The sequence below is a fragment of the Drosophila nasuta genome, chromosome 2R (genome assembly GCF_023558535.2).
Source record: "Drosophila nasuta strain 15112-1781.00 chromosome 2R, ASM2355853v1, whole genome shotgun sequence".
NCBI classification, from domain to species: domain Eukaryota; kingdom Metazoa; phylum Arthropoda; class Insecta; order Diptera; family Drosophilidae; genus Drosophila; species Drosophila nasuta.
Window position 1 is genome coordinate 26,123,231 of NC_083456.1, and position 24,221 is coordinate 26,147,451.

The following is a 24,221-nucleotide window of genomic DNA, read 5'->3' on the forward strand; positions in this document are numbered from 1 at the left end:
AGATAGCAACGCTAGTTGGCGGGCTAGTATTCAAATTTCATATTCCGTTGGTGCCACGGTGCCATCAACTGGTTGCGAAGTGAGCGAGAGAGAGAGCGGGGAGGAGTGAGCGCCTATTTAAATTGCAAAAGCAAAACACAAAAATATAAGGCAAAAACAGTTAGACAGCAAGACAAAACGAGACAGCAACAAGAGCGAGAGAGGGTGAACCGAAAGGTAGCACGCTGATTTCGTTGCCAGTTATGCAGAGCTGGCGCTTAAAGTGCCACTCAAACTGCAGCTGAAGCTTGAGCCAATTTGTTGTGGGGGGCGGCATTTGGTTTTTTTGTTGGGGGTGTTTTTTTGGGGTCCCCTGGCACGTTGCCAATATTATCGGAAAGCCTTGGGCATTCAACTTTCAGGCTGGCAATTAAACGATTACTTCAAAGCTTTTGGGTACAGGTGTTTAATTTGTTATTGATGTGTTGATTCGCTGCGGCCGTACATTGCGTATACGCTCCATTTACCAGCAAAATGAACCTGCTTAAATCTGATGATAACGATGCCATCATCAGCATAAGCTTTACTCATACAATGATTGCCAACAAAATGATAATAAGTACGCATGTAGTTGAGGTCTCTACCCCAATTACCTTTAACTTGTGGGCTTAATCCTTGCACACATACACACACACACACTTGGGTGTCTTGCGTGTACGTTACTCTGCATAAGCAGCCTGATAGAGACGCCTCATTAATGCAGCTCAATGCCTTCTGCAAAAACGGGGCCTTGCAGTAGATAATTTATGCCAAAAGTTGCCTTACTAATTGAGCAAATTGCCAAGGTAAATATTATTTTTGCTCTTCGCCTGTCTACTGGGGGTTAACGAGATTGCTTTGGCAATGTGCTTAACCTCATCGTCGCCTCGATGCCTGGTAATCGATGACCCCAACATTGAAATTAAGTTTCTGGTTTCACAATTATGTTTGGCCATCAACAGAGTCAAACCAGCGACAGCCAACAACGACGCATTCCAGGGGAATTGTTCTTGATGCGAAGGGACAGAAAACTAGTAATTAAAACGTCAATTGAGACACCATCAGCAGTAGGAGGAGGATGAGGAGGCAGATGATATTCCGTCATGAATCCGCCACAATATCCAAGCGCATTCCTTACTTTGGGGACCAGTTGCGGGGGCGTCCAGCAAACAGTGACAGCCAACAGCCAACAGCCAACGACTAACAGCCAACAACGAACATCCAACAGCCATTAGCCCACTCCATTAAGTGCAACTCATTGTATACTAATTTGGATTTCATCGGCGGCAAATGAATGCTGTGGCGAAACAATGGCCGCAAAGGTAAGTATATCTCTATTAAGCGCACTTAAAGGCAAATGCTTTAGATGCTTTAAATTTGCTAAAGGGGAAGTATGAGGCTGAAATTTACAATTTATTGAAGGAGTCTAAGCAATCAATAATTTTATTTATTAAATTACATTTAAAGACTGTTGAAGCAGTTTAAAAAAAAGTTAAACAGTCAACTACAAGTAATTCAAGTCAATAGAACTTTAACTAAAATTAAGCACAATAATATAAATGGCTGACATAATAGTATGCCAAGGCTAGCGATAATAAGTAGAATTAAGTTCTATTAAGATATATAGAATATAATGCTGAACAATATATCGAGTAGACTGTGTTCACAGGAGTAAACAAAAGAACATGCTTTCACAGTTATAAATACATTAGTTTAGGTTAATTATATGTTAGTACACATTCAATTAAATTCAAAATATGTAACTACAAATAGAATGGAAATCACAGTAGTTGCTTTCTTATCATTAATATGAGTTAACTGCCAATAAATAAGGGAAAACAATTGTATTTCATAGAATTAAAGTTTATAGTGGAAACTAAAAATAAATAAATGCATGCAAAAATGAATTCTATTTAATTTTTACAAAGATTTTACTATTAATTAAAATCAAGAATGAAGAGAATTGTAAAAAAAAAACAATTTAAGCTACTACCAATTTAAGTTTCATTGAATATAGTTTTGTATATACTTTAAGTTCAGGATAAGTTCAATTTAATAGCAGCTCCTTAATAACATGGCTTTCAAGTTCAATATATATTCAGAACCTTTAACAAACTTTTACAAACTCCCAAGAGCTTTCAAAGTAAGTAATTAAATTGTATTTTTGTTCGCATTCTATTTTCGTATATTTTTTGTTTGCATTCGACTGTCTACCTTTTTCTTTTATGGCCTGCATTATTATTAAGTGATAAATACTGTAATTTCTAAGGTGAAACAACTAACTGACAGATATATGCTTATAAATAAAACCAATAAAACCCTTTTCGACTACCCACTTGACTCTGTTCACATGTCCAATTACCAAATTGTAGGTCAAATCTAATTTTATTTGTTGCCCTTTTATAAATAGTAACTAATCTCGTGTAGAGATCTCACACTCGATGTTATTCTATTCTGTGGCTACGTGTGCTACATGTGCATGCATCCTACATCCTACATCCGACATCTGAGTCACTTGTGTGTGTCCTTGTGGCTCACTGACTCAGCTTAATTTCGTTAAACTTGGTAATGAGCTAAAAATATATGTACAAGAGGCGAAATCGATGTGGTGGCCATGCATGGGCGATTATAATTTTAAGGAGACCAAATTAAAAGGTCAAACCGAAACGAAAATTGAGCACAGGTCTGTACTTATTTTTGCAGTGGTTTTGCCACTTTTCGACTGCTTGTAAAGTTGAAGGTGTGACATCAACTCGAATGTCAGAAAAAAAAACACACACAAGAAGTTTCACTCGGACTTGAGCAATACAATTAAATTAGAAACCCGAGCCTCCCTTTTGAACCACCAGCAGTTATAAACTTTCAGCTGGACAACGTCCTTTTTTGATATGTGACGAAACCAAATACGTGACAAAATTTTGGTGGCAAACTCAACTGCTTCACGTCTGTGTAGCAGCAGATGTTTTCAGGCACAAGGAACAGGATATAGCACACATGTGGATGTGTGTGTGTGTGTGTGTCGGTAATTGACCTGTGGACAGTTCATTCAACTTCGGCATCCGTTTTCTATTATTTATGACATCGAGAGCAATCGTACACAGTCTATAACAAACCAATATTGAACCTTTAATAAACAGATATTTGCTTAGGAGAATACGACATACTGCAGCTGTTTTGCCAAAGCAAATACAGAGAAGCCAAAAAAGGTTTTCATTCGAATGCATTTGAAATTAATAGAAAATTTTCAGTCTCGAGAACTGAAAACACATATTTCGTAGTGCAATGAACTCCGTTGCTCACGTTGAATTATTAAGAAATTCTCCTGAAGTAAATATGAGGTTTTCCTTTGCTCTGGCTTGTCACATATTTTTGTTTTTTTCGTCCTATTTTTGTAGACACATAACGTCTGGTTAGTTCCTTATGAGGTTGACGACGCCCCAGCTCCATTGTTTTTCAATTTCGTTGCCTTTCATTGTGTGAGTGTGTGTGTGAGTGTGCATCGCCTTATTTATTTATATGCTCAAATGTTGTCTTTCGATTCGGAGTTGTGCTCATTTTGTTGGGCTTTTTCTTAGCCTAGCTTGGCTTTTCACTTTGGCAGCAGCAACGTTGGGCTGCACTTGGGCTTATTAAAGATTAACTGCATTGTCTGTGCTGCTGTTGCTGCTGCTGCTTTTGGGTTCAACGAGGTCATGGATGGGTGGAGCCATCGCTTAGATGTTGCACTGAGTGCAGCTCCCAAAAAAATATGGCTTAAAAAGGGCAACATCAAAAAGGAATATTGTGCGCCTAATGGCCAATGCTTGGAACTCGGGATTGGAAACAGGCTTGAGCCATTTGCTAGATTCGCTAGTCATTGAAATATTTAATAGATCTCCCATTCACTATCTCTAATTCTCTCTCTCTCTCTCTTTCCAGCTGCGTTCCGGATTAAGCAAGTGGCCCTCGGCTGGGGTTTCGCTGCTAGCATATTGGCATCCTTTTTGGCTCGACTATTTGGCTGCCGTCTGTCATTCGTCCTTTGTCCTTTTGCCTAGTCTCTGCTCGCTCTTCGCGTAGTTACAACTGCAGCTGCAACTGCGTTCTGTACGAATGCAATTAAAATGTCAGCGTGACTCTCGGAAGCGGACGGAGCACACACAACACACACCACACACACATACGCAGAAAAAAGGCCAAAAGCTAAAGCTGTGGACGGTTCGAAGGATTCGGGTTGTCAGGGCAGCATGGCAAATACGCATTTCACATGCCAAAAGGATGGCCAAAAGCCCGTACACACTCATTCATTCCGGGTAACATACGCGGCGTTTGACAGAGAGTTAGATTTGTAAACTGTTTGCGAGAGTCGAAAGTCGAGGAGTGAATAGTGTGTGGCCACGCCTCTTACGCCCACATTGCGCCATTAAGCGCACTTGTGACGCACGTAAATTAATTTACTGTCAGCCATTTATGGACCCCCACATCAACAACAACAACAACACAACGCCAACAACAACAACAGCAACAATAAAAGTGAATAAAGCGAGTTGGTCGCTTTATTGACAGCTGAACAGCAACAGCAACAACAACAACAACAACGATGGCAGAAAAAAGTTGTGGCTGCTAAAAGTTAAATAATAAATAACATTTAGCACAACACAGCAGAGACGCATCCTAATTGTTCATCCCATCGTTTCGCTTCTCTCTCGGTCTCTCTCTTATCTATAGCCAACTTTAAGCTGGATTTATGATCCAAGCGCAATATGTGGCAACATTTTTGGTTCGTTTATTCGTCGTTTTCCTTTTTTTTGTTCATGCATCATAAAGTTGGCTTTGGTTGTTTGCTTACTTTTTGCATGATCGAATAATAATAGTAGTTTCCATAAAAAATTACTGCTGCCAGATTGATTACGACTATAAACTCAATGTGCGAGTAAAAGGAGCGATGAGTTGGCTAAAGTTGAACTTGCTTCAAATTTTTCATACGTTTTGTATTAAACTACAAGTTCACTTGATGTTTATTGAGATTATGAACTGAGCGGAGCTGAGCTCTCTGTCTTATACTTGAACTTAAAGCTGAGCTCAACATAAGCAAGGAATAAAGAAGAATAAGAATTTCCACATCAGTCTTTTCTTAACTTTATTTGGTTTTTTCATTTCTTTTACTGTTTGGTAAAAAGTTTCAAAAGATTTTTTACAGAGTTGCGTAGTAATTGATTTAATTGTTAAAGTGTGCAGTTAATAGTTTAACTTGCGTTCGCTTAAGTTGAAGACTGCACACAATAATGAGATATAGTTTTGTATGAACACTTAAGGCAACACACACATCATTCAGTCAATTATCAGAGAAGTCGAAAGAGCTTAAATAATAAAGAAGCGGCCAAGTGATGCATATTGCAAAAGTTGCAACAAGAGAGAAAAGTATGAGTAAAAGTGAAATAAGCAATTACTGTTTGTGAATTTGATTTCTCAGTTTCTTTGTTATTATATCAAACAAAAGATTTAAAGCTGATGAAATGCATTGCATGCAGTTGAATGAATTGAAAGTGAAGTTTCAATGTTTCAACTGGGATTTTAATTTAACACATTTTTAATTCCTATCTTATCTTTTAAATGAATAAATAAATATAATGGTTTTTTTCATAATTCTAAATCTTTTAAATAAATAGAAAAATATATAAAAGAGTAAAGAAAACACTAATAAATAATTGATATGTTATTTATGTTGGCAAGTTGTCAGCAAAATGCATTTTGAACTTTGTGTTGCCTTTAATTTGCCACATATTCCTCGACATATTGTGTATTGTTTAAGCATAAATAAACTACCATTAAAATGAACTATTATTAAACCATTGTATCTCCATATGCTGCTGGGCCAAACTGTAGCTGCTGTGGCGCCCAGTTGGAATTGAGTTGGTTATAATGAGTGCCGTGGGCTGCCATTCAAATAGCGGATATTATCTGCAGGGTGTCACTAGCATTGGCAACAGATACTTAAGTGTTGCACGCCACAGGCGCCAGAGGGGAAGAGGAAGAGAGAGTGAGGCCTCTGCGTGTGTGCGGCTTGTAAACGGAAACACGCGACTCTGGCGGAAATTGCCGGCACATGCAACACACGCAGCTGGCCAGCTTCGGGCTCTCGCAATATTTGTGGAATGTCGAGTGGAATATTCAGTATTTTTTTTCAAAACAAATTATAAAAAAATGTACAAAAACAGCAAAAAAATGGCAAATACATGACATGCCATAAATACCATAGCAGTTTCAGGACCTTGACAGCGCTGACCAATTGACCCAATTGCTGGTCAGCAAAAGTTTTGCATACGCCGAGTTGATTTCGAGTGGGCAAATGCAACGAACTGTGGGCCCCAATGGGTGTGGTTTTGCGAGGGCTGCCCAGTTTGCTAAATTGAATCTTAAGCACACTGCAAATAGAATACAAGGCCATGGCTCACCCACAGCAGAGGGCTTAAAATCGCTTGCCAAACTCCAAAGTCCTAGAAGGATTTAATCTTGTTGCCAAAGCCTAACTCAAATAAAGAGCACAACCACACACACATCGAGTGTTTGCTCTTCATATCCGCACTCAATAACTCAGCAGTCAGTTCGCTCTCTCTCTCATGTTGAACTGAACTCTCTTAAGTTGCTTTCTCTTTGGCTGGCACTTTTATCCGTTCACAGTTCGTGCCTCAGCAACACGAGCTGGGCAAACGCAAATGGCACTTTTCACAGTCGTTGTCAGTTTGCCGCAGTCAAGCAATGAACGCGCAGCACGCGGATATTAAAGGATAACAACAATATCGTTATTTACCAATCGCACTGAGCCTGGCTCAACAAAACCAAAGCAACGCCAGTCAGCGAGTTGCCGCCAAAGTGCGACGAGTGTTTTTTAAAAGAAATTTCTTGTGAATCATTTTGCGGATTATATATTTTAATTACGTGCGTGACTGTGTGTTTGCGTAATTTTTAATTGTTACATTTCATAACCGACCGACTTCAAAACAATGACAAGCCCAATTTTGGCCGCTGTCAGGCGTTGTATTAGCCACAGCGGCAATTCAGCATTGTTGCACAGCAACAGCAGCAGCAACAACATCGCGATGACAACGTTGAAATTGTGAAGCTGAAGCTGGGGTGTCAAAACCGCAAATCCAAACTGGACATCCAAAAGGTCTGACAACATATCCTAACGTCCAAACGTCCAGCTGCAGAATTCACAACGTGCCACTTGCAACGTGCCACAGCAGCCGCAAATAAAATTCTGACACCTCCACACATATACATATATATGTTATAAGCATACGTTGTCCTCCACTCCGCTTTACTCCGCGTTCGCGTCCGCGTTTCGTTGGCAACCAGCTACCCAAAAATGTCGGTTTAGTTGCGCCATTATCTGTGCGTACACCACGTATATATGAATGCGTTCTCTGGGCTGCCCCCCCCCTCTTCGTCCGCCTCCACCACCGTCTCCGTCTCGTTTTCGTGTGTGTTTCGTCGTCGTGCGGTACGTGTCGCTAACCAAAATGCAGCCACCAGTCGCCATTGCAGGCCGTGTAAGTGATATCCGTGTGCGATACACATATATACATACAGCATATAGCATGTACATTTATATAGATTTTTTTAGTTTGTTGCTGCATTTGCGGCTGCTGAAATCTCTGGCCATGACGTTGCCTGGCCATGGAACGCACTTTACTCGTACTCCGCCTCCTGCTCCTCGTCTATGCATACATATTCAACCGTCAGTATATCGTTGGTATCTCTTGCCTGCCCACAATATAAATTACCTGGCTATGCGGACAGCATCGAGCAGCGAACTGCGAGCTGCGAGCAACGCGCTGCGCAATGTCCTTTCGTTGCACGGGCTGCAGCATGGCCGGGGATTTGACTTCATGTCGTGGCCAATTGAAGCTCAGCTGCAGCGGTCACAGGGCAGACCAACCTTAATTAAATTTCAGATATTTTATCAAAATTTACGACACAGTTGCCAGGCTGCAGCTGCCGATGCTCTTACTTTCTCTCTCTATCCTTTGCTTCTACTCTGTCCACTACTCTACTCTATGTCGTTTTCCATCATGCGACCCGTCTCGATAATATTTCTGCTCGCTTCGTTTTTTTGCTCTCCTGTTCAATAATAACAAAGCTCTACAATATACGTTGGCCTAGCCATCGAATGTCGAAATGTGCCGCGGGCCGTTTTCTCGGTTTTTCTCGTTTGAAAAATTGGCAAAAACTAAGTCAGGATCCATTAGAACGTACAAAAGGCAACATGATTTATGTATGTGGAGCCATGCATCATATTTGCTCACTAACACACCAGTCACCGATATATGTATGAATGTATATGCTGTTATTGTTCCAGTTGAAGGTATTTTACGGGTTCTCTGCTTCCCCTCAAGGATGTTGTTTGCTGAAACGAAATACTCAATAACTGCACATACATATATCACATTATTTAAGTTTCGAAATTTAAAGGTCAAGCCGTAAATCACACGAAATTTCAACAGTGGGAATCCATAATGTTTATATAAATAATAAATAACATATTATATTAAATCAAATGACATGCAATTGCGGGCACAGAGCAAAGCAAACCTCTTTAATTTATTTATTTTTTCAAATCGTGACATCACTGATGAAGAAAAAAATGATGAGGAATTCATTAGCAAAGCAAACGTGCACCTTTTTAACTAAATTAAAATTTCGTTGCATACTTTTAAGCGCGCTTGGATATTAGTGAGGAGCAGAGATAGCGTTGACAAACTTAACCCCTTTCAGTTTATTCACTTTCTATAGCATACTTTTAGGCATAATAAAGAAGTGAATGGCAGTCATTACATTCGGTTTTACGCTGCTCGTAATAAATCAATGTTTCTTTTTGCTGTTGCTCTAAATTAGCAAAATGCAAATAACATGTTGTTGCTAATGATTTTACCAAACACACAAATATAAACCCAAGCACATTCATAATACGCATACAAACACACGTTGTTGGTACACATAATAAACCAAGGTACATGGCAAAAACAAGCGCCTTTTTTTTAACTATGTCTACGCTTCGCACTCAACCTGCTGCTGTTAAAGCTGGTGGTGGTGAACAATGCTTATGGCTCGTGTCGGTGCCAGTGCCACAGCTGGAATCGGAATCGGAATGGGAGTCAAAGTTGGTGCTGCCTTTGGTATTCGCCTGTGGGAAGGGGAATGTGGGGAACAACGGGAAGTATCGAATACCCGGCGTTTTATCAATTGCCATATCGCGTGCTCAAGCGCGCCAAATATTCCAAATGAACGATACAACAATAACAGAGAAATTGTGTGCAAGTGGAGTAGTAGTTAGTATGCTGTATCGAACAATCTATTGTTCTTTCATATTTTCTAGAGGCAGTTTTTGGGCAGCGCTCGAAATGTGTAAATTGTTGCTAACAAGAAACTTGATAGCTTTTTGTGCGATACTTTCTGGCTAAGAGCTTAGTTTTTTCCATGAGAGCATAGAGAGGGAGGGAGAGAGCATTGTTTATTTTGCGCTATTACCATATTTGATAGGCGCCACCAATGCGCCCATTGCTCCCATTGCTCCATTAGGCATGTATTGTGTACCTTCTGCTAATCGAACTTTTGTCTTTCCTTCCCCACGCACTTTCATGTGTTGTGCCACGCCTAAGCCATGCCACGATATTCACTTTGATATAAATGAACTGTTTATGCTAATATATGAGTTCACTGTCAGATGGCCAACATCGCAACGCGACGGGGGGAAAAGAGAGTGAGAGATGTGTGCCAATTGAGGGGAATGTCCTCATTACTTCATTAAGCATACTGGCAACACCTGCTGCGACTATACGCTTGAGTGTGTACAGTACAGGTGTGTGTATATGTAAGTGTGTAAGTGTGTGTGTGGGTGTATGTCAATGTCATGAGAGGCCTTCGCATACATCCTACTTCTCATCTATGCGCTGCAGGCAAATTACGGCTAATTAACATTTTTTTTTTCAATTTGTAGCACAGCATTTTTTGTGTGTGAAACTTACACTGAGAGAAATCAATTGAGTTGTATTTTGACATTGAGGGATTGACTTTGGAGGTTTTTTCTTAAAGTGTACTCGACACCGGGGATCCCTCCTGTCGGCTTTTGCCGCGCTGCTGAGTGTTTAATAGCCGGAAATCTGTCTATTTCCGCTTGCCCTGGCGTTGATTATAGTTAATAGATGACCGACTGAAGCTCCCTTCTGGCAGCTAATTCTTTTTCTGCTACTTTTCCTTGATACTCGTACTCGAGTATTAGTCGAGCCGTAATTATGCTCTAATTATATGCCCCTTCTCTCTCTTTCTCTTGCTTCCACCCAGCCGTTGAGTATACGTAAAGGTGTACGGGGTGTGTGCATGTGTTTTTATGTGTGAGTGGGGTGTGTGTGTGTGTGGCAATAAAAATCTCGGCGCTGATGTAATTACAACTCAGCTTTGAGTGCCGAAGGGGTTGGGGGCGGAGGGGCGACAACCAAAGGCTTTAATTTAAGTTGTGCGTCTGAGCGGCAGGTAAAAAGTTTGCAGACGCCGCCAGATAATGGCAGCTCTGTGCACAAACAAACTTACAACTTGCAACTTGCCACCGGCGACAGTTGACATTTCAGCAGCAGCAGTAACAGTAACAGTGAAATAAAATATATATGTTCTTAGTTATACACTCATAAATATAAATTAATTAATTTATGCCATCCACTTTTATTCGTTTATTTACAGCCGAACAATAAATAAATTCTTGAGCGTATAAACAAACATACTCGATGATGCATAACAAAAGCAACAACAGTAATAAACAAAAGTGAAATATAAACAAAATTTAATCATTTAAGCATAACTTATAACGATACATATCAATATTAGTCTGATTTTGTTTTACAACAAATATATAAATATATTAAACAAAAAGTTAAATGCAATAAGCAAAAAATATATCAATAATCATATCAAGAAATATTCTGTGTGTGCTTTTATTCAAATTAAATCTTACACTTTATATGCATTTTTCAACCGAATAGAAAGTTAACCTTTTACTTGCGGAATTAAACAAGAAATTTCTTAATAGAATCTAATTCAATTTGAAGGTAAAACGAAAACACGCGAAAAGTTTGTGCAACATTTTACGAGTGTCGCGAGTGCTCCACGTCTATGTGCAAGAGTGTGTGTGTACGTCTATGTGTATGTGTGAGTTACCGTTACTTAGCGGCAAATCGCTTTGTCATGTAATGTCTTTATGTCGCAGAACGGATCAAGTGCTTAAACGCTAAGCAAAAGCCTCCAATGGATTTATATGCATAAAGGAAGCACACACACACACGCGTTGAAACGAGGCGATATAGAAGCCGGAGAAGTTTAGCCGCGTACACGCAAACGGATTAGTTCAAACATAAAAAAAATAAAACACAAAAAAAAAAAAAAAAAAAAAGAATAACGTACATTCGCATATAAAACATTCCACACGCCGAAGAACAAAAAGCTGAAGGTGAACCAAAATAAAAGAAAGTGAACACACAAGAACAAAAAAAAAAGAAAGTAAGACACAGGGGCAGCCTCCTTACTGAAACTTAGCCCCGTGCACGCTCTGGCACCTGTCATGACGTCAACGCCGCTGTTGGAAACGGCCAAGCAATTAAGCTGTTAACGATGTACGCACACTTAAGAGCCGCTCACCCAAACACAGATACAGATACAGTTACATCAACAACGACAGCGACAGCGACAGCGACAGCTTCAGATACTGCGACAGCGACAGCTACAGATACGGATACAGATACTCTGGTGAGAACGTGCATAAAAACTCCTATGAAAAATCCATGCAGCTCTGTTGTGTCCAATGTTGCTGATTAATTTCAAGTAAGTTGATGAGCCTTCTTCTCCTTTTTATGCCACTTTTTATGTCCATGTTTTCTGCGTTTCTCATTTTTGCTTACGTTGTGATTTATACGTCGTCTGATTCTCGTGTTAATTCAGCTGAACTCCGTTTAATACAATATTCACGTTTCTCTCCCAACGAATTAATCAGTTGTACACAGCACTTGAAAATATTTGTATTAAAGAGAATATTTAAGATTTCAATTTCTGTTTCTTTTTTGTGGATAAATGTCACAGCATTAAAAGTCTTTTAATGAACCAATTTTTCCAAGTTAGTCAAGCTTTTAGCACTTCTTAAGATTAATAGCAGAGCTGCAGCGCACTAAAAGTTGGGTCAAACATTTTTCATAATTCCAAATATTAAAGTGAGCTTGTGCAAAGTGCAATTTAAATTGAGATAACTTTATTTTTATGTAGTTACTCAATTACTTAATTTTTAACTATGTTAAGCGAGGGTAAAATTTGTTGAACATTATAAGCTGATATTTTCCAATTGCATTTAAAATTGAGCAGACAATCTACAAAAGCTGCTTAATCGATCAATTTTATGCAAAATTATCTACATCTTATGCATATATATAGGCATCTAATTTAATTTGCAATTGAATTGGAATAATATCCCTCAAGGCAAAGCGACTGTATATTTAGGTTTGAATCTTTGTGAACGATAAGCGAGCATTATATATATATATATATATACATCTACTTTTTTATAGCTTTCTGCTTTTATTTTTCATTGCTTGTGCCAAGAATAGCAAAAACAAAATACAAAATATAAAATAAATTTCTAAGATGTGAGTTGAAGCAAAAGAGGCAAAAGACAAGAGAAAGAAGATGCCAAGGTCTACATTTTATGCTCGCCCACTTTTGTATGCGCTTGTATGAGGGCAACCGACGTGTTTGAGGCCTGTCAAGTTGTTTACCAAAAATTGGACAGCCAAAACAAATAACTTGAAAGGAAAATCTATGCAAGACAGCCTGTGAAAGTCATCTAATTCTCTCTCAATTCACACACTTTTGCTTAAACCAGAAATATGCACACACACAAAACGGAGCTTGACTGCCTGCTGCCTGCTACTGCCTTTGAAAAGTCAGTGAAATAAATGTGAAAGCAAGCCTAGCTAGCGACTATGTGATGAGAGCCGGGCTAAGCTTGCAAAAAATACAAAAAATACAAAAAAAAGCAAGCTCAATTCATAGACATAGGCATAGGCACATAGTAAGCGTAAGCATGAAACGACGTCAGGTTGATTCAATGGCGTTGGCAGCCATTGAGCGGCTTAAATACACACACTAAGTAAGGCAGCAGCATATGCGAATATATGTGGCATAAATCAAGCCCAAGGAGGCCCAACCACACACCACAAACACACACATACACCACACACACACACATAGAAGCCGCTGCCAATGGCGCTTAAAGGCATTTCGCAAAGTTTTTGACTTGAGCATTTCAATCGTGTGTTTTATTGCGCACATATTTTATGCCGTTTATGCTCAAAATTCAGCTCAACATGCGCCGCCTTGCATCTATGTGTGTGTGTGTAACTCGCGCACACACACATACACACTCACACACACAGACAAAGTAGAAACTTCACTTGAGCCAAATATATCTCTTACTCAGCGGTGTCTGTCTGTCTGTCTGTGTGTTGTCCTGCGGCGTGGCTTCGTCTTCAGTGAGACGACTTCTGGCGGTGTTTGGGAAAAACCGCATTGCGGCATATTATGCGCGCTGAAATTCCCGGCTTGAAGCAATACCCAAAAGGCAGACACTGCTCGCTTCGTAGTTGGTTGGAGTGGGCAAAAAAAAAAAAACGCAGCCGCAAAAGAAATGCGCAATGTTTGCACTCTACTTAGAAGGCGTCCCCTAGTGGGCGTGGCAACGCGGCCTCTATGCTGGACTCTCGCGCTGAGTAGTTGTGAAAAGTTTCTGGCATTGCCCTTGCACAAGTTAATAAACTGCACGAAACTAGTTTTTGTGTGCTACGTTACGTATACGCAACGTTGGCGCCAGCTGAAAACCATAATTAATTAATGTTTTTTGTACATTTGCAAATGCAACTATTTGCCAGCCAATACAGCGACGAAGCAGTTGCCAACTGTTTGTCACTAGTAAATGTAAATGTTTGTTTTGCCTTTTGCCATATGATATTATGCATACGCCGTGTAGTCAGGTAGCAAATTAAATTTCAAATTACAAAATTCATCAGTGAGTAGTGTGTGTGTCGATTCGAAATGTTTTTACAAATTAATTTGCTCGGGGCAAACGAACGACAATGTAAACACACTACAGCGTCAACGACGCTGGTCTGAGGATAATAATCTCAGGCACACACAAAACCAATCAACAAGACGGCCATGAGCCATGAGCCAAAGGCATTAGCAACAGCAACAAAGTATTTAGGTATTTGTGACTAATGAACTCAAGCCAATCAAGCGAGAAGCCTCGCTTTGCTCAGTTATAAAATATGTATATTTATTTATTTCATTTAATTCATAAGTGAATGGGATGTCCGCTGTTTCTTTATTATTTCAAATGAAAATGCTGTCAAGTAACTTTTTGCCTAAGTGGTTCAGTTTTTTTTTTTGTTTCTTGAATTTTGTATTGTGTCGGTTGCTTATTGATTTTTATTTTACTAATGAAAAGTGAACATAAAATAGAAGAAGCGACAGCAGACACTTAACCCTTTTACACGCAATCTACCCGATGACGTCAGATGGCCAGATAGTCACTGACTCGTTGACTGACAGCCAGCGCCTACAAAGGGGGCCAAAGGCTGGCGCCCGCCTCAAATGGAATTACGCTTTAAAAACATGAAGAGCACTAGCATGGGAGCCATGAGAGTATGTGTGTGTGTGTGTGTGTGTAAGGTGGCGCACACATCACGCCTTTTGCCATTGGGGAACCGTTTAACCCACATAATTATTACTGTGCCAACGCACCCAGAAAATAATGCGTAAAGTTGCAAGTCGATAATTGCGACGGTCTTGGGCTGAGCCCCGTAAATTATTGTTAAATATTTATAGAAAGTGTCGGTAGTGTAATCATAAAAGTTAATTGCACTTACATTTTACACACACACAAATACGGCATCGAGTGAGTCTGAAACTGAAAACTATTCAAGTATAATTGCCGCGTTATGCCCCAACGGATGTGAATTCTTTTTAGTTTAGTTTGACTTTTTTTCGTATTCACAAATATGTTCGCAATTCAATGGGCAGGCAGACTTCAGAGCGTGACATGTGCCACTTCCGCCTGATAGCGTCACCATCATGGATCCGTATCCGGATCGAGTGGATATCGTGTCAGTGTCTGTGTGTATGTTTAACTATGAGTACGTGAGTGTGTAGCTTATCTATGCCTATGTGGCTTTAATTCCACACTGAAACACAAACAAAAAAAAACTTTGCGTGACATTTGCACATTTTGTGTCTGAAATGCGCTGCTTTAAGAGTCCAGGACAAATGAAAACGGGTTATTAAGACTTGTTTTTGCTGTCGTTCGCCTTCCATTTGATGTTTGCGGCACGCTTGATTAGTTGTTTGTCTCTCTGTTTTTTTTTTTTGTGTGGAGTGGAGTGGAGTGCAGGTCATGTTTGGGTTGTAATAATAAATAGAGACTTTTTGCACAGCAATTTGTACAATTTAAATAATTTTGTTTAATTTTTAAGTGCACACTTTGTTGACTGCCCTAAAAAGTAGGCAACACACTTACACACATTTTCTTCATTTGACATTAGCAAACCGAGTTTGTGCTTTTTCTGTTTAATGCTTTAGCCTTTTCTATGGCTGTTTGCCCCATTTCAGAGTGGCTTTATGCGGTTTGACTTTAATGCGTTTTGTCTTAAAAAGCGAAAAAATGCATTTAGCATGCACACAAAACGACGACGAGCAACAAAATGGGAACAAAGCGGGAGAACTGGCGTTATTTATGCAAACGTTACTTCAGCTCGCTCTCTTTCTCTTTAGAAATTATTATTTTGCCTTTTGCATTTGCCTATGCTATGCTTCTTGCCTGTATTTCTGTGTTTTCTTTTTTTTTTGTTGCAACTCGGCTGCCATTTGTCTTAATGTATTTGCCTCTGGTTGTTGCTGTTGGTGCTGCTGTTGATTGTTGTTTTTGTTGGCTGTTGGTGATGTTTGCAACTCTTGCAGTTGCCAGTTGCCAGTTGGTGCGTTTACATTTCCGACTTTATGTTTGTTCACTCGCACACGCACACACACACTCAGAAAGGAGGCATAATAAGCGGTCGGAGCATTTGGTTAGCATCCTTCCGTTTTGTGTTGTTCTTGTTGTTGTCGCTGTTGTTGTGCAATTTAGCATTTGCAAGCTGCATCCTTTGTGTTAAATTGCTGAACTGGAATGCTCAAGTTAATATTAACTCAACCGAACCTTTGTCCATCAACTTACAATCAGCATACAAACACACACACACATTATACTATATAAACTTTAGATCAAAAACAAGTCTTTAATGTGCTGCGACGTCAGTTAATTAAAGCAAAATGTTTTCTATCGTGTGCTCGCTACATAAAAATTTGGTCCCACAGGTTGACAACATCGAAGTGGCGAAGGACTCGTGACTCCTTTCAACAAATGGGCACATGACAGGCGTCTATTAAAGTGCCACTGAGCCAGGGCAATTTGCCATTCTGCTGTGCTCGAGCACGTTTCTATTTCTATGTTTTTTTTTTTTTTGGGCCTGGTCAGGGTTTGCGTCTCGCTCTCTATTGGGATTGACTGCGAAATTATATGTAGTATGTATGCTTGGGGAGGTCATCGTCAACGACTCCGCCATCTTAACAATCACTTTCCAAATATGTCAACATAATTAATTTTCAATTATCCATGCGACATTTGCGACACACACTCACACACACACACACATACACATGCAGCGTGTACAATGGGGCGTATTATTAATTGTAGTCCACAGTTGGCCATCAACTTCATCATCGTCGCCCTGGCGTCACTTAGTATAATTGAGTGTTATTTGATGGAAAATAATTCACAATCCATTTGTCCGTCGACTAAAGCAAACTGTTTTTTGATGATAGTAATGATGCTGATAAATTAATCAAACGTATATTCATCAGTCTCGTTTTCGTTCTCTTTCCTATTCAGACTTCAATTTTTCATGTCTTGTTAGAATGCTGCTTTCCATTTTTACACAATACACTGCTCAACCAAAATCATTTTTCAATCAATTTCTAGTTTTTGCTTTTGAGTAATATTTTGTTAATAATAAATAGTTGTTAGCATGCGCAATTAATGAACATTTAATTATGGCTACAACTTGGTCATTAAATTAACTAAATAATGAGTAAGAATATTGTTGTGTCTACTTCACTTAAAGGTTAATTTTATTTATAGAACTTATCCAACTTGTTAGTGGGATTAAAAAACAAAAGTATAGCAATAGTTGTATTCAATGTTATTCATTAGTTATTCACAAGTGGCTGCCCTCGAAAAAGCTGTGTTGTCTGGTGTTGTACCTGTTTGGTCAATCACATGTCATCATCATGCTGTTGGCAGTAGATGGAGATCGACTACGAATCAGGAGCTAGAGTAGGGATAGAGGACAAGCTCGTACATATGTCATCAGTGTCTGTTGTTGCGACAGCCTTGGCAAGTGGCTGATTGAGCATTCGTCACGCTATTGGTTTTTGTCTTTGGAATTTTGTGTGTGTTCCATGTGTGTGTGTGTGTGTGTGTGTGATTTAATGACTCTCCATTAATTTAACGCACTGAAGTATGAGTCACAAAGCCCTCAACTGGGTCAACTTGGTATGAGGGGTGCTCGATGAAGTGCATAAATAGCTTTTATCAGCATCTGTTCATCAGCATTCAAAACTCGGTAATTCGCGGAAATGATGGAAAAATGCATGAGCTTAGTTCGGTTTAATCACAAGTGCCGTAGAGGAGTCAACTATGTAGGTGAAAGTGGGTTGTTGCCTTTGTCAATGCATAGTTGTGTGTTGGTTGTGTCAGAGAGTTGTTTGTTCTGCATTCTGTTCTGATTCTGTTATTTCACGTTTTGCATAATAAATGTCGCTCAGCTCAGCAAAAGCAACGACAACGACAACGACTACAACATGAAGAAGAAAGGGAATGAGTTGGTGTCGACTACACAACTACAACTACAACTACAACAATGGCAATGAAAGTGTGCAGAAGGAGCTGAGAAGAACAAAAACAAGTCGCTTAACAAGCGCAAAAGCAACAACTGCTTATTCACAGGTGAAAAGCAGAGCAGACAATGGAAATGAGAATGCGAATGTGAATGAGAATGGGAATGGAAATAAATGGCAAATGGCAGAAACGGAATCTTTACCGGAATTATTCATAATGTTCAAGAGGCACGCATACATTTGCATTTGCACTCGCTATGAGTGTCACTATCGAGAGCGAGAGAGAGAAACGCCGAAGACATAGAGAAGGAGGAGGAAATGAGGGAGTTGCTTGCAAATTAACATACACATACGTGGCGTAACATTGCCGCTGGCAGGATAATAAGTGCCCAATCCACACACACACAAACACACACATACTACTTCAAAAACAAATACAAAAACCAGTCAAGCAACTCATTCATTTTAGCCACCATCAAAACACACACACACACACTCACTCTCGCTCGAACACTACAATAAAAGTGAAAAATGCATGAAAAACGCTTGGAGAATTTCAAAACATGCTTGTGCGACAAGTATCCTGACAATCAGTGAATGGAAATGCTCTGTTGACGACAGCAGCAGGACAAGGGGAAAATCAGGAAAGCAAACAAAACCATGACAAGCTAAAGAAACAGCACAAGAAAAGCTCAACATGGCAACAAATAATTAAGGTGAAAACATAGAGAATACAAAAGCAAGAAAAAAAAAGGTGAAAGATAAGAAATGAAAACTTTTCTTTTTTGTTTCCTTAAGCATCATTTTTGATTTAGATTTCATGTTCGATTTCAAGCCACAAGAAAAAAGAAAGAAGAAAATGTCTCAAACTTATCAATTTTAAAGGGCATGACCTAAAATTTGATCAAGGCCAATAACGTTGACACTACTTTGGGGCTCGTCATGCTGGCTTGGCTCTTAGGTCAGGTTTCGTTTCGCATTTTGGCATAACCATGGCTGCCACCTTGATGGCCCCGCTTGGTTGCGCTCAATGCGTGTGGCAAGTTGACAGGAGCGCAACAAAGTGGCAGAAGAGCAGGCGAAAACAAAATTGCAAATACAGCAGCAGCAGCAGCCAGAGCAACAACAGCAGCAACAGGACCGCAGGCAGACGTGACAGACGGACTTCCTGGCGTTTATCTGCGGCCGAAAAAGTAATTTCTTAAAAAGTTCACAACAGAGAGTGAGAGAGAGAGAGAGAGAGAGAAAAAGAGGGAGAAACCGAAGCAAAACCAAACCGAACAGAACCCAAAAGCAGTGTCAAGTGTTATTGACGATTTGTTGATGATGTTGGCACAAAGGTTTCAGCATGGGGCCAAGCAGCAGCCAGACAAAGGCCGCACACCGTACAAAAGGTATGCGCATGGAAATCAGCCATCGTCCTTTACGCCACACCCCCTTCAACCCACACACACAATGTATAGGAAAAAGAGATAGAGTGAGCGAAGGTTGCTCGCATCTTTCGCCTTTGTTTTGTAGCTTGAGTGGGCGATGGCCGGACACAAGTTTAACAGTTTTCTCTCTGTGCGTACTTATACTGCTACAACTACTATCCACGGCATTATCCAGTTTCCTTTTGAGGCAGCATACGCTTTTCATTTAGCTTTCAGCCAGTGTCCTGCACAAAGGAATTTCACAGCACTTTTTTTTTTGCTGTGTTGTGTTGCGTTTTGCTTGCTTTTAAAGCAAGTTGAGTTTTGTGCATTTGCCAAGGTTGTTTCTCTGAGCTTTGTTTAAGAGTTTTGCTTCGCCTATCGCTATTTTGACATCGCCTGTCAGCGTGCAACAGCAACAACAACGGAAAATAACTACAACAATGGGGCAAGGTAAACACGCAGAGCACGAAACATCTTTTTTACTGCGATAACAGAAATATTTCTTCATTCAACTTGGCACTGAAAGCGAAACAACAGCGAGTCAGCACAAGCACGTAACATTTTTATCTGTTATTCAAAGTTACGCCCCCACCCAAGACTCCATTCCCTTCCTATCCCTCCTCCTCCCCCCTCTGGCTTGTTTCCTTTCATTTGGAGGCCCGTGTCTTGCCCTTTGGGCGGTTGCTAGGCCGCGTCGTTTCTTTCGCTCTGTATCCTTTGCCATGTGGAAAGTAAGTAGTAAGTAAGCCGTGGCAAATTAAACTCACTTCCCCCCTCCCCTCCCTCTCTTTACCCTATCTCCCAGTCGGGGAGGGCGAAAAAAGTTTTCAAGTGTTGAGCAATAATCAGAAAGGCTGGACGGTTGCCCTCTTTGGAGTTGTCGCAGAAGTTTTCGTGTTTTCGGGCATTGCTTAAATGGGTTTACGGGTTCATTTGCAGTTGTAATGGGCGTCAAAATGTCAGGGATTTCACCATCGTCGTCACATCCTTTTCTTCCTCGTGGCCCGTTCGTTTATGAACTGTAAATGGAGCTAACGACAAGGATTAATTTACAAAAGAGGCACCCGAAAAAGTGGGCAATATTTTTCTTTTTTTATACAAACTCTTGTTGTACTTATATATTTAATAATTTATGTGAGTGGCATTTCTCTTTTGTTCCCAAGGTTTTCGCTTTAATTAATAAATATTTTCTTAAATTATTTTATTATTTTTTGTTGTTTCCTCACAAATTGCTCATGAAAATGTCTGTACTATGTGTGTGTGTGAGTGTGTGAGTGTGTGTTTCACTTACCTCAGTGGACAACGACACGAAATCAATTGAAATCAATGATGAGCAGCAAAAACACACACACACACACAAGACTGATGAGGGGAGAAGAGAAGAGAAATGAATCAAATCAAATATTTATTGTTTTCGATTCAATAAATTTTTATCACGCATCCGTCAGTGTGTGACAAACTCTTCAAATGACAACGAACGCATGCCCATAAGGTCGTGTTCGGTGTAAAATATCCCACTGATGATGGAGTGAGAAAAATGCTGAAAAGTAAAATACTTTCACTTTCGCCGTGCGTTGTACATGGCAAAACAAAAACAGAAATGTAATAAAAAATTCAAGAGAAATGCACAAATAAATACAGATACCGAAACAGAAGCAGACGAAGGGCAAAGTCAAGGAAGAATGTGTGTGGCACACACACGCACACACGCACACATAAATGAAATGGAATGAGGTGTGATAGAGAGGAAGCCGAAAATTCGAACATAAAGAATTTGCAATTTAAAGGGGATTTACTGCGGCTCGTAAAACAAACGCAATAAAAGATCAAACGACATGACAGGGCGTAGGACAATGTCCTGCCCTGCCATGCCCTGCCCTGCCACAACCTTTGTTGATGCCTCGAGCGGCCTCCTGACAAAATGTCAAAAAGGCTGTCATATACATAACCAGCCAAAAGTCAATGGGATGTGTGTTTGAAGGGAGTTGAGTGGGAAGTGGATTGGGGGGAGGCGGAGAGCAGCTGCCTAACAGTGCGTTGAAAAACAGACAGAACGACAACGAAAACAACATGCAGCAAATGATGGCAAAATACAAGTAAAATAAAATGTGGTGTGACAACTTTGCACGAGGCATCGAGATGGATATGACAAGGCCAACAGCGTAACGAACACAGGCACAGACACAAAGTCATATTCATTCTGTGATAATAAACTCGAATTGGGGGCGTCTGTGAATTGTTTTTCCTCCTACTGTTGCTGTTGCTACTGCTGTTGGTGCTGCTCTTGCCAATGCCACTGTTGACGTTTTAATCGAATCAACCCAGCAAAGAAGCGTGTCGAAAAACAACAACTACAAAAACAGAAAAAGGAAAGGAAAGGAAGCCAACAAAAAAAATAAACAAGCAAAGAAGTTGTAAACTTTCTGACAGTTGTTCGAAGAGCAAAGCGACCAAGGACGAAGCCAGCTCATCATACGCCCTGTTGTTTACGTGATGCTATTTGAACAATACATACACCACATACCACACACACACACACACACAGCACATATACACACATGAGACACACATATAACAGACTGAGCTGTGCTGTGGTAGCAGGCTAATTTTCGTTCTGATTCTTCTTACGAGTGTATGCTGATGATGATGATGTCGAGGCTGAAACTGAAGCCAAAGCCAAAGCCGAACCTTTTGCAAGCCAAAATGCCAAATGCAAAAAATGAAAATGCTTTTGGGTAAATGAAAATTGCACGCATTCGATTTGCCCAGTCGAAAAACGAGCACAACAAATCCGAAAGAAGAAAAAATAAATGAAATGAAATCCATTTCCATTTCGACAATTGGTATTATTAATCCCAGACCTAAATGTATAGACACAATGTATAGTATGGGTGAAAAATTTGTTGCACACTGTTGAGCACTCGCAATTTATGAGTGTGTTTGGCATTCGAGCTGGAATTTTAATGAATCAAAAGTCGAGAGTGCAGAACTGAAGATACATACGAGCTGCAAGAGTTGCGAGAGTAAATCAAATTTCACTTGAGATCTGCATTTATTTCATAATTTAATAGGCAACTATGCAATTATGTAAACCGAATAAATGCGAGCAGACGAGAGTGCTTCGTTCTTTGACGTTCGCCACCGCCAAAGCAAACACAAGCTGCAGACTTAATCCAATTAATGTTGAATTTAAATGCTTGAGATGATTTGGTAGCATCAGAAGGCGCCAACCAAACCAAACCAAACCCAACCAGACGCAGACCCAACCAGACAGTCAACGAGTTGAGCTGAGCTGTGTGTTGCACGTTCTCAGCAACACACACACACACACAAATTACTTGGAGTCAGCGCCAACACTGTGGGGAAAATGGAAACTGTTTCTTTTTTTTTTTGCAACGCCATGAATAGTTTCCGTTTTTATACCCGTTAGCCAAAGAGTAGAAGGGTATTATAACTCTATGCCTCCAGGAAGTGTATGTAACAGGCAAAAGAAAGCATCTCCGAATCCTTAAGTATTATATTCTTGTTTAGCGTCATATATTAGATGATATAGTCATATCCATCAGTCTGTCTGATATGAACACCTAGATCTCCGGGACTATAAGAGATAGAGTTATAACAGCACTTATTGTGTTTGCACGCACATAAAGTTAGTTTAAAATTTTTGGTACGCCCACTTCCGACTACGAGAATCGACAAAAATCCAATAACAAGCGTATTTATAACGTCGCGATTGTTGTATATTCAACAATATCTACAGTCTTTATGATTCCTAAGAATTTGTCATCAGGTCCAAATTGTAAAAGGTATTCTATTTAAGAAATACTTTTGTATGGACAAAAACGCCTACTTACTTGCTGTGACTGACAATATGGTATATTTTTAATGAATTACTATATCAATATATCAAATATAACCATTATTATATTGTGAATGAACTACTATATTAATATACCATATATAAACTTTGCTATATTATATTTTGAGTGTCCTACTATATAAATGTATAAAATATAGCCTCTGGTATATGTTTACGGTATAATAATTTCTTATATTTTAAAATGTATTTTGGGTAGCGGGTATCTCCCAGTCAAGTACACTCTTTCTTACTTGTTTTTTTTTTGTCAAGCCATGAATAGTTTTCGTTTTTCTTTTTGCATTGCCATTGGGCGTGGACGCTGCACGTAGCGGCTGTGTGACATTGGACGTAATGCGTTCTCTGTTTCGAGTTTATCTCACACTCGCACCCACACACATATACAGTTTACCCCGCAGTACCCAAATTGCCATGCGAAGAAAGAAGGGTGGAGGCGAGGCGAGAATGGCATTGGCAACGTGAGTGAGCCACTGATGCCTGCTGGTCACTGTGGACACATAAGTGTACGTTCGGTATGTGGTCAATGCGTGACTTCAGCTTCTCTGGTTTGGCTGTCGTTGATGACGCTGACAGCTCAACTTGTGGCAAAGTTGGAAGCGGGAGAAGGTCGAAGGAGGTTGAGCATGTGCCAATGGGTTTTGGTAATAGAACCGCAAATTGAACCGAAATAGTTAACTGCTCATCGTGTGGCTGCCCTGGCTGGATGGTCAGTCAGTCAGATAGTTGGAAACGCTGCCGCGCGTTACTATCAATCAGGGATGCTGACACAACAACTAAACGTTTGTGTAACTGCTGGCAGCGAATTATTTTAAGCGCCAGTTAACATAGTTTATGCATTAGCTGGCGTTTATGACTAATTTCATTTGCAGCGCAGCGTTCCTAAATGCATTTCGCACTGATTGAACAGT

The 24,221-nt window shown here is 40.0% G+C and overlaps 1 protein-coding gene across 1 annotated transcript in view; it reads left to right on the top strand.

Annotated features, from left to right (window-relative positions):
* Positions 1-10,927: 10,927 nt before the first annotated feature.
* LOC132787072 (uncharacterized) overlaps positions 10,928-24,221 on the top strand; it is a 116,385-nt gene continuing 103,091 nt past the window's right edge. Inside the window, exon 1 of the mRNA XM_060793957.1 lies at positions 10,928-11,868. The gene's annotated coding sequence lies outside the window, so the exon portion shown is untranslated. The remainder of the gene's footprint in view (positions 11,869-24,221) is intronic.